The 11,758-nt window shown below is 35.9% G+C and overlaps 1 pseudogene; it reads left to right on the top strand.

Annotated features, from left to right (window-relative positions):
• The first annotated feature begins 7,460 nt into the window (after positions 1–7,460).
• Positions 7,461–11,758, top strand: part of LOC101441343 (ribosome biogenesis protein BRX1 homolog pseudogene) — a 56,121-nt pseudogene continuing 51,823 nt past the window's right edge.

The raw sequence follows: 11,758 nt of genomic DNA, 5'->3' as shown, positions 1-11,758 counted from the left end.
ATATACTGAAAGATATTTAGTTTGAATCATAGGAAACAGCTAATATTCAACCATTTGTGACCACAAAAATTCTGACTGCATATGATTCAACCAATTAAGAAAAGAACGGCTACTCGATTGCCTCTGTCACTATGATATTTGTGGTGACACTATGGTTGTAAGCTGATATTTATGTGTGTTGAATCTGATAATACTCATTGAAAAATAGACAAAATATGTTTTTAAGAAGACTCCAAATATATATTTGTTACTAAAGTCTTTTAAGTTTATATATACCATGATATTATGCAGCCTAAATATGATACTTGTAAGTCCAAACGGTCACTTATTTTATTCACTCATTCATTCACCAGTGATTTATTAGGTACTTCCTGTATTCCAGGAATTGTAATAAGCAATGGAAAAAACAAACAAAAAGACAAATAGATATTCATTGATCAAATTGCAAGGTAGTGGGCAAGATAAATATATATTTATGATGAAAGTCAGTAATTAGAAAAGCAGGAATATTGAGTTTTAGAAAAATTAGAATGGAGAAATAAGGATAGGCTTAGTTGACTTAGAAAAAGGTTTGAACTGGGTCTTAAAGAATGATTAGAAATTACACAGGTTACAAAGTGAGGAAATATTTTAGGAGGGAAATTATGTATTTAAAAAATCAGCTTAGTGAATTAGTGTGGTAAAATCGTCAGTATAGACCTCACTTACACTGGGAAGCAGAATGAAGTAAAAGGAATATGGGCAAGATAAGGGTAAAAAAGTTAGATGAAACTTATAGTCATCGAACCAGTATGTCAACTCAAGGAGTTTTGATTTTATCTTGTCATCACCAAGGATCTATGAGAGCTTTTTAAGCCAAGAAGTGCTTTGATTATTGCATTGAGGAAATTTTCAGCATCATGAATGCAGGAAACAGGACAGAGTACCTGCACAAACAGTAGTTTCAAAAAGCTGCTCCTTCCATTAAATGGGGATTAGAAAAATGCCAGCCATCAGTATGTGAGGTTGGCAAAGAGGTATTATCTAAGTATTGAGGGGCACAAAGCTGATATTAGAGCCTAAGAAAGTCAAGATTGGCAAAACTCTTGTTAGCTTTCAGGAAATTAAGTAGCATAACTGAAGAAAGCTGTGGAATATCTCAGCTTCCAGAGAAAAACAAGTGATTTCCAGGCAGCAGTCTGAAGGTTCACACACTGGGGACTGGCAAAATCTCACCTCTGTACCATGAAAGTCAGGGTACACCACTGTTATAGGAGCAAAAAATGTCATTTCTGCTTGTCTTCCACCTTCCAAATCAGTCTTCTTTCACGGAGATGTCAAAATCCATGTAGGCAATCTTTCAGCACTCTGAACACTCACATTTTTATTTCCTCACTTCCACCTTTCTTTCCCCTTACACTATCTCAACCACCAACTCCCAAAGTAATACAACTTTTGTTCTCATTATCAATAACTGTACCATCTTCAAAAATATTTCAAGAATTCTGCTCTCTGCTCACCAACTGTCTTTAGAACTTGCTTCCTCTAAAAACCCTTACTCTGGCTATAATTTACTTACATTTTTATTCTACCCTTTTTCTTTATTCACCATTATTCTCATGATCTCATTTGCCTCATTACTCAACTTTAGAGTCTGTAGTTCTGTTCATTTTCTTGTCTACACCTTCAATTCTTGCTCTTCTCTCATTCTACCACAGTTTCCTAGCACACCGTCAACTCTACTTTTACCAGCCCTTCCCTAACTCTCTGCCTAAAAAGAAGCAGTTGAAAATGCTTATGGAAAAGTATGTAACCATCTGGTCTGACTTCAAAAACTCAAGTGGGCTCTCAGAGATACTCAGAAAACCTGCTATATTCATCTATTAATTTATTTTCCCACTCTCTCAGATGAATATTTTTAATCATAAATCTGTTTTCAGACCTCATGCTCCTCTTCCTCTATGTCATTTTCATAGAAGGAACACCCCTGTGAAATTAGGAGTGACCAATGGAGAGTTCTCTCAATATACACCATCCACCTTACTAATGTTTTGAATCTGTTGTCGTATTCTCTACATTATTCCTATTGAAATGGATAAACTGCTGTTCCTATCTAGGGAAAAATCCTCCTGTTGTTTGCTGGGCAGTACCCTTCCTTGTATTCTGATTCTTTTGTGTTATCTTCTCTTTATCTCTTAAATCATCACATTTTCCCTTTCTTTTAGGTCATTACCCTTGACAGATTGGCATGCTGTAATTTAGCCTATAAAACCCTCTTCTGATGCCATGACCCTACCCAATCATCACCCCAGTCACCTGCTCTTCTTTAGGGCAAACCATCATTAATTACATTGTTTATTCCCCCAGTCTTTGATTTTTCACTTCACATTCTCTTCTCAATTCATTCCTAACAGTTGCCATTATTTTCAGGATCACCAAAGATTTTCACCTTGTGAAGAAATGTTCATTTTTCAGTCTGCAATTTCCCACGTCTCTCAGCAGCCCACACTCAGATGAAAACTCCTTCTTTCCAGAAACCTTTCTTCTCTTAACTTTCAGCAAACCACATTCTCCTATATTTCTTCCTATGGCTCTGGTGGTTTTCTCAATGTTTCCCTATTTCCTCTTTATCTAAAATTTAATTGTTGGTGTTTCAAAGGAGCCAGTCCCTGTCTTCTTCCCTCCACATTCTCTCTCTATGTCTGTCTCTTTTTCAAAATGAGGATTGTAAATAGAATCATGTTTCATGGTTAGGTTTTACTTTGAATGAAAAACAATAGAATTGAATTAAAAATATCAGTGAGCATCACACATAGTAAGTGTGTAAAGTTGAGTTGTTTTACAGCTGGCCTGGGACTGCTCTATGCTGGAATCTTGTGCTACTCCCTTTAAAGATAAGGATGAGATAGGCTAACTCATAATACATGTTGTACTGTTTAGGGTTCAAGTGTCATTTAGGGTTCAAACATCCCTTCAAGGTACCCAGGACTAGCTTATTTACATTATCTCCAATGATGTAACTCCTTACACAGTCTGCCTTATCTATGTGACCAGTGGGATATAAGAAAGCGTTTCCTGGGCTCCCCTAAAACTGAGATTTTATGCACATATATTGGTGTTTCATAACCTAAAGATAAAGTGCCTTCTTTGCAACTCATATATGACCCTACATTTTCTTCTAGGTGTTTTATGGTTGCTGTTTTTATATTTAGGTCCTTGATCCATTTTGAGTCAATTTTTGTATAAGGTATGACATAGCGTTCTTCTTTCTTTTGGATATGCATATCCAGTTGTCCCAGCACCATATGTTGAATAGACTATCCTGGACCAGCTAGCAAGGCTTGACTGCCTTGTCAAAAATCACTAGGTGTAATATGGAGGCACTTTTGGGTCATTGGAGTTGTCCTGTATGACACTATGTTGACAAATATAGGCAATTGTATATTTTGTCCTAACCTACAATGTTATGTAGAACAGAGGGTAAACTATAATGTAAAGTGTAATCCATGGTTAGCAGCAATGCTTCAATGTGTGTTCATCAATTGTAACAAATGTATCTCATTAATGAAAGATGTTGATGTGGGAAAGTGTTGTGGGGAGAGGATGTGGGGCATATGGGAATTCCTTATATTTTTATGTAGTATTTATATAATCTAAAGCTAGTTTAAAAATTTTTTAATTAATTAAAATTTAAAAAAATCACTTGAGTGTAGATATAAAGGGCTATATCTTAGTTCTTGATTAGGTTCCATTGGTCAATGTGCCTGTCCTTATGCCAGCACCATGCTGTTTTTACCACTGTAGCAAAGTTCAGAAATGAGATCCTTCAACTTCATTCTTCTTTTTAAAGGTATTGTTGGCTATTCAGGGCCCCTTACCTTCCAAATAAATTTGATAATTGGTTTTTCCACTTCTGCAAAAAAGGCTGTTGGGATTTTTATTGGGATTGCACTGAATTTGTAAATCAGTTAGGGTAGAATTGACATCTTAACAATATTTAGTCTTCCAATCCACGAACACAGAATGTCTTTCCATTTATTTGTTTTCTTCAGTTCCTTTTAGCAATGTTTTGTAATTTTTTGAATATAGATGCTTTATGTTCCTGGATAAGTTTATTCCTAAATATTCAATTGTTTTAGTTATTATAAATAGAATTTTTTCCCCTGATTTCCTCCTCAAATTGCATATCTGTAGTGTATAGAAACGGTATTAAGTTTTGCATATTAATCTTGTATCTTGCCATTTTGCTGAACTCATCTATTAGTTCTAGTAGCTGTGCTGTGGATTTTTCAGGAAATTCTAGGTATAGGATCATATCTTCAGCAAATTATGAAAGTTTTACTTCTTCCTTTCCAATTTGGATGCCTTTTAATTCTTTATCTAGCCTAATTTCTCTAGCTAGAACCTCTAGAACAATATTGAATAACAATGGTGACAATGGGCATCCTTGTCATGTCCCTGATATCACTGGGAAAACTTTCAGTCTTTCACCATTGAGTACAATGCTAGCTGAAGGTTTTTCATATAAGCACTTTGCCATATTAAGAAAGCTTCCCTCTATTCCTATCTTTTGGAGTATTTTTTATCAAGAAAGGGTGCTGTTGTCAAATACCTATTCTTCATCAATTGAGAGGATCATGTGATTTTTTTTCTTTGATTTATCAATGTGGTTTATTACACTAACTGATTTTCTTGTGTTGAACCACCCTTGTATACCTGGGATAAAACCTATTTGATCATGATATATAATTCTTTCAGGTGCTTTTGGATTCTGTTTGCAAGTATTTTATTAAGGATTGTTGCATCTATATTCATTAGAGATATTGGTCTGTATTTTTTTTTTTGGTAGTATCTTTATCTGGTTTTGGTATTAGGGTGATGTCTGAATTGAATGAGTTTGGTAACATACTTTCTGTTCAATTTTTGGGAGAGTTTGAGCAAGATTGATATTAGATCGTCTTTGAATGATTGGTGAAATTCACCTCTGAAGCCATTTGGTTCTGGGCTTTGGATCTTTGGGAGGTTTTTGGTGATTGTTTCAATCTCTTCACGTATGATTGGTTTGTTGAGGTCCTGCATTTCTTCTGGGGTCAGCATAGGTGGATTTTGTGTTTCTAGGAATTTGTCCCTCTCTTCTACTTTGTTAGTTTTTTTGGCATACACTTGTTCATAATATCCTCTTATGATCCTTCTTATTTCTGCAGGGTCAGTGATAATGCCCCCCTCCCATTTCTGGTTTCATTTATTTACATCTCTTCTCTTTTTCTCTTTGTCAGTTTGGCTAAGGGTTTGTCAATTTTGTTGATCTTCTCAAAGAAACAACTTTCGATTTTGTTGATTCTCATTTTGTTTTTTTGTTTGTTTTTTATTTCATTTATTTCTGCTCTGATCTTTAGTATTTCTTTCCTTTGGCTTAGTTTGGGATTAGTTTGCTGTTCTTTTTTAGTTCTTCCAAGTGTTCAGTTAGTTCTTCAATTTTCGCTCTTACTTATTTTTTAATGTAAGCATTTGGACTGTAAATTTCCTTCTCAGCACTGCTTTTGCAGTGATCCATAAGTTTTGATATGTTGTGTTCTCATTTTCACTTGTCTCAAGATATTTGTTAAATTCTCTTGCAATTTCTTCCTTTACTCTGATTATTTATAGTGTGTTCTTTAATCTCCATGTATTTATGAATTTTCCATTTTCCCATTCATTATTGATTTCCAGCTTCATTCTGTTATGATCAGAGAAAGTGTTTTGTATAATTTCAATATCTTTAAATTTATTGAGACTTGTCTTGTGACACAATATAGGGTCTGTCTTGGAGAAGGAGCCACAAACATTTGATAAAAAGTATATCCTGCTTTTTGGAGTACAATGCTCTATAGATGTCTGCTAGGTCTAGTTCACTTATCATATTAATCAAGTTCTCTGTTCCTTTATTTAAACTCTATCCAGATGCTCTATCCCATACTGACACAGGTGTATTGAAGTCTCCAACTAATATTGTATAGACATCTGGTTCTCCTTCAGTTTTGCCAGTGTGTACCACATTTATCTTGGGGCACTCATGTGAGCATAAATATTTAGTATAGTTATTTCTTCTTGTTGAATTACCCATTTTCTTAATTTACAATGGCCTTCTTCATCCCTTATAACAGTTTGCATTTGAAATCTATATTGTCCCATATTAGTATCAGTACCCCAGCTCCTTTTTGGTTACTATTTTCACAGAATACCTTTTTCCAACCTTTCGCTTTTAACCTGGTTGTGTCTTTACATCTGAGTTGGGTCTCTTGTAGACAGCATGTAGATGGCCCATATTTTTAATCCATTCTATCTGTCTATGTCTTTTGATTTTTGAGTTCAGTCCATTAACATTCAATGTTATTACTATAGAGGCATTACCTGCTTCGTCTATTTTGTCCTTTGGCTCTCTGTTGTCACATGATTCTGTTGTCTGTCTTCTTACCCTTTTAGTTTACCCTTCCTAATAATCTTCATTGCTAAACTCTTCTCCAAGTCTCTCACTCTTGTTGTTTTTTTTTTTCCTTTCTGACTGAAGCACTCCCTTTAGTATCTCTTATAATTCTGTTGTTTGATAACATACTCTATCAATTCTTATTTGTCTGTGAGGTCTTTGAACTTACCCTCATTTATGAAGGAGAATTTTGCTGGATACAGTATTCTTTGTTCTTCTTTTTTAAATTTATTTTTTAAATTATCTTTTTTAAAGTTGATAGATCACACAAAACATTACATTTAAAAACATAAGAGGTTCCCATATACCCCAACTCCCCACCCCATCAATTTTTTTTAATTTTATTTTTTTGAAGATACATAGATCACAAACAAACGTTACATTAAAAAAATATAAGAGGTTCCCATATACGCCCCCATCCCTCCCACATCAACCTCCCTCATCATTGTGGTACATTCACTGCATTTGGTGAATATACCATGGAGCACTGCTTCACCACATGGACAATAGTTTACATCGTAGTTTACACTCTCCCCCAGTACATTCAGAGGGCTATGGCAGGACATGCAATGTCCAGCATCTGTCCCTGCAATATCATTTAGGACAACTCCAAGTCCCGAAAATGCCCCACATCATATCTCCTCCTCCCCCTCCCTGCCCTCAGCAACTATCATGGCCACTTTCTTGAAATCAATGCTACAATTCCTTCCATTACTAGTCACAATAGTTCCATAGTTGAATATCAGGAAGTCCCCTCTAATCCATATTTTATTCCTCCATCCTGTGGTCTCTGGGATGATGATGTCCTCTCCACCTTTATATCGAGAGAGGGCTTAGATTCCACATGGATGACTGATGCAACTCTTCTGCCTGCAGTTGTAGGGACTCTCAGTTCCCTGGTGTGGTGGTCAACCATCCTTACCTCCCTGTTAGCTGACCTGGGTAAGTCCAATGAACCAGAGGGTAGGAGTTGCAACTCTGATGAGACTCAGGACCCAGGTTGCGAGCTGATGCCAACATGGGTGAAATCTATGATAAGCTGGAGGTAAGTATTTGTACAGGGAGAGATAAGATTGGGGCATAGGGATACCTTTGGGTGGGGCTTTGCTGACTTGCAGGGGGTTAGGATTGGGAGGATGTGTCAGATGGCCCAAGGAATTAGGGGGAAGGCTAGGGGGAACAGTTGAACATGGGAGATTGTCAAATATGTGATTGAAAGTACAATGTTGAGAACTCTTTAGAAAATATAATAAGGAAGGATTACCTGTTTAAGGTACTTAAGGGGGGGGGGCATCTGGCACAGGGGCAGGCTTCTAGGGATTGTGTGAGTACTCATTTTGTCACAGTATGTTATATCAGTGGGTGGAAACCCATACAATGAGTGTGAAGGTGTACCCACATCCTGGGGAGGTCTGATGTTCTCAAACAGAGGGAGTTGTGTCTCTTGAGAGAATTGGTGGCTCCCAATGGTTTAGGGCAGTCCAGTATGTCAAGCCCTCAGCATTCTTGCAAGTATCTGTGAATCTGGTCCTTCAAGTAGTGAAAATTGATTGTCATTGTGGGAAAGGGGAGGGGGAGAGATGTATAGTATAGATGGAATCAGGGTAATTGGGGGGCAATGCAATTGGCCCACAAGATCATGCAATGATGGATATAGGGCATGTTAAATTACACCAAAAAATGTATAAAAGTTTATAGGCCAAAATGTAAACCATAATGTAAAGCATAAGGTAACTAAAAACTTAGAAAATTGTAGTCTAAAATATAAACCATAATGTAAACCAAAATGGAACCATGTTTGAAAGCTATGTTTCAATATCTGTTTATCAGCTGCAGCAAATATAACATGAACATATAAAAAGATCATCGCTGGGGAAGGGGGAAAAGAGTTGGATGTTGGATATATGGGAGTCCCTATATTGTATATGTGAATCACTTTCTTTATGCCTCCTTGGTTTCTGATGAGAAGGTAGCACTTAATCTTATCAGGGTTCCCTTGTTTGTGATGCTTTGCTTTTCTCTTGCTGCTTTCAGAATCCTCTCTTTATCTTATATTTGTCATTCTGAATAGTAAGTGTCTCACGGTAAGTCTATTCAGAGTTATTCCAGTTGGTGCACTGTCCTTCTTGGATATTGATATTTATATCTTTCATAAGGGTTGGGAAGTTTTCGGTCATTATTTCCTCAAATATTTTTTCTGCCCTTTTCCATTGTCTTCTTCTAGGACACTGATAATGTGAATATTTGTGTTTCACATTGTCGTTCAATTTCCTGAGTCTCTGTTTCATTTTTTCCATTCTCTTCTTTCAGTTCTCTGTCTTTTCCATTCAGATGTTCTGTCTTCAAAACCACTCATTCTATCTTTACGCAATTCAAATCTGCTCTTATATGCCTCAACTAATGATTTTTAATCTCATTCATTTTGTCTTTCATTCCCATAAGATCTTTTACTTTTCTTTGCAGGCTTTCAAATTGTTCTTTATATTTACCCAGTGTCTTCATAATATCCTTTATTGATTTAGTCATACTTTCTTTAAATTCTTTGAAGTGATTTAGGAGAGTTGTGTGATTATCACTGATTAATTGTTTTAAATCCTTTATCTCTTCAGGATATTTAGTTAGTTCCTTTGGCTGGGCCATCTCTTCCTGATTCCTAGTATGGAGTATAATTTTTTGCTGATGTCTAAGCATCTGAATTGGTGAATTTACTCTGATGAGCTATTTCTCTTTCCTGCCTATTGCATTCCCCTCCGCCCCCCACAGCTCTTCTTTGATATTTGGTTCAACTTATTCTAAGTCTTTAAAATTAGCTGGCTTAATTTATCAAAATTGGGCCAGGGATGCACTAGTGTGGCAAAGACTTTCTCCCAGGGGTAAGGATACAGTTTTAGTCCCTGCAATTTCTAAACTGGCCAGCAGATGGCACTCTCCAGCATACCTTTCCACAGAGGTGTTTCATTCTGAGCTTTCCTCTGTTCCTGTGTTGAAGCTCCAGAGCAGAGATTCAAAACAGGCTCTGCTGGTGGAATTCATAGAAGAACCCCCCTCTCACACTGTGGTCAGAAAATACGCATTGTACGATTTCAATGTTTTTTTAATTTATTGAGACTTGTTTTGTGATAAGACCTAACATATGATTTATCCTGGACAATTATGTGCAATGGATAAGAATTTTTATTCTACTGCTGTTGGATGAAGTGTTCTACTCTGTTAGATCTTGTAGGGTTATAGTATTGATCAAGTCTTCCATTTTCTCATTGATCTTCTCTCTAGATATACTACCCATTATGGAAAGTGGTGTATCGAAATCTTGTACCATTATTACAGAATTGTTTATTTCTCCCTACAAATCTGTCAATATTTGCTTAAAATATTGTGCAGCTCTGCTGTTAGTGCACATCTGTAGCAGTCTGATATGGTTATGAATCCAAAAAATAGATATTGGGTTATGTTTGTTATCTGATATGTACCTAGGCATGACTGAGTTATGATTAAGGGTTTCAAAAGCCCACCCCTTGGTGGGTAGGGACTCACAGATAAAAGGCATGGCAAAGAACAGAGTTGAGGGTTTCTGATGTTGCAGTTTGATGCTCAGGTCTTAAGCTGGGGCCCCAGGAAGTAAGTACACAGAAGAAAGAGAAGCAAGCCCCAGGAATAAGGAAGCCCTAGGAAGAGAGGAACCCTGAACCCTGAGAGAAGCAAGACCCAGGAAAGGAGGAACCCAGGAAGCCTGAACCCTCACAGACATTGGCAGCCATCTTGCTCCAACACATGAAAATAGACTTTGGTGAGGGAAGTAAATTATGCATTATGGCCTAGTATCTGTAAGCTCCTACCCCAAATACATACCCTTTATAAAATCCAACCAATTTCTTGTATTTTGTATCAGACCCCTTTGGCTGACTAATACAACATCTATTTATAATTGTTACATATTATTGTTGAATTGATCCATATATCCATTTTTCTATCATTCTCTATCAATCAATCAATCATTTATCTATCTATCTATCTATCTATCTATCTATCTATCTATCTATCTATCTATCTATTGTTATGAACTATTGTGACTTTCTTTTCCTTCATAAGATTTTTGTATTAAAGTCTATTTTACCTATATAGCCACCTCATGCATATGTTGGTTGCTATTTGCATGGTATATTTTTCCATCCTTTCACTTTCAACCTACATTTTTATTTGAATTTAGGTGAGTTTCTGTATGCAACATATAATTGGATCATGTTTTTATAGCCAACCTCTGCCTTTTGACTGGAGAGTTTAATCATTTACACTTAAAGTAGCTACAGATAATGCAGCACTTTTTTTTTTCTGACATTTTGGTATTTGTTCTTTGTAAGTCTTTAACTTTTCTGTTCCTTCATTCTTCTGTTAATGCCTACTTTCATATTTATTTGATTTTTTGTGGTGTACCATTTTGAGTCCCTTCACTTTATATTTATATTTTATAAAGTGTTTTATATTTTACAGACATTTTCTTTGTGATTACCAGGTGGGCTTAAACTGAACATTCTAAATCTATAATAATCACTTTTGTTTTCATACCAAGTTAATGTTAGCAGGAAACTGTATTCATATACTCTACTTCTAAAACTTCTTATTGTATTTCTTACAAATTATGTCTTTGTAAATAGTATGTACAAAAAATTTAGATTTATCAATAATCTTTCTTCATTTAGTATATTTACCAGGAGGCTATTTCTTTATGTCACTTTGATCCATAATCTAATGTCCTTTCCTTTTAATCCGAAGAATACCATTTGGCATTGCTTCTAGGGGAGGTCTAGTTGTGGTAAGCATCCTCGGCTTTGATTAGCTGATACACTTAATCTTATCTCTCCTTAATTTTTGAAAGACAGTCTTGGAGAATAAAAATTCTTGTTCGGCTATTTTCTTTCAGCCCTTTAAGTATTTCATTCTACTGCCATTTTGCCTTCATATTTTCTAATGTGAAAACAGTATTTAATCCTACTGAGCCTCCCTTGTACATAAGATATTGTTTTCAAATCTCCTTGTCCTTGGAATTTGATAGTTTGTCCTACTTGGAATTCGACAGTTTGTCCTACTTGGAATTCGACAGTTTGACTACTAGCTTTCTGGTCATGGTTATCTTTGAGTTTATACTGTTTAGGAGCATTGGACTTCTTGAATCTGCTTGTTCATGTTTTTTGTTAAATATTGGAAGTTTTCTGTCACTGTTTCTTTGAATATTCCTTCTGCCTCATTCTCTCTTTTTCTTCTGGGACTCTCCTTATGTATATATTGGTTATGCTTGAAGGTATGCCACAAATCTCTTAG

The sequence above is a fragment of the Dasypus novemcinctus genome, chromosome 14 (assembly GCF_030445035.2).
Source record: "Dasypus novemcinctus isolate mDasNov1 chromosome 14, mDasNov1.1.hap2, whole genome shotgun sequence".
Lineage (NCBI taxonomy): Eukaryota > Metazoa > Chordata > Mammalia > Cingulata > Dasypodidae > Dasypus > Dasypus novemcinctus.
Note: the sequence above shows the minus strand (reverse complement) of the source record. Positions and strands in the feature narration are given on the sequence as shown.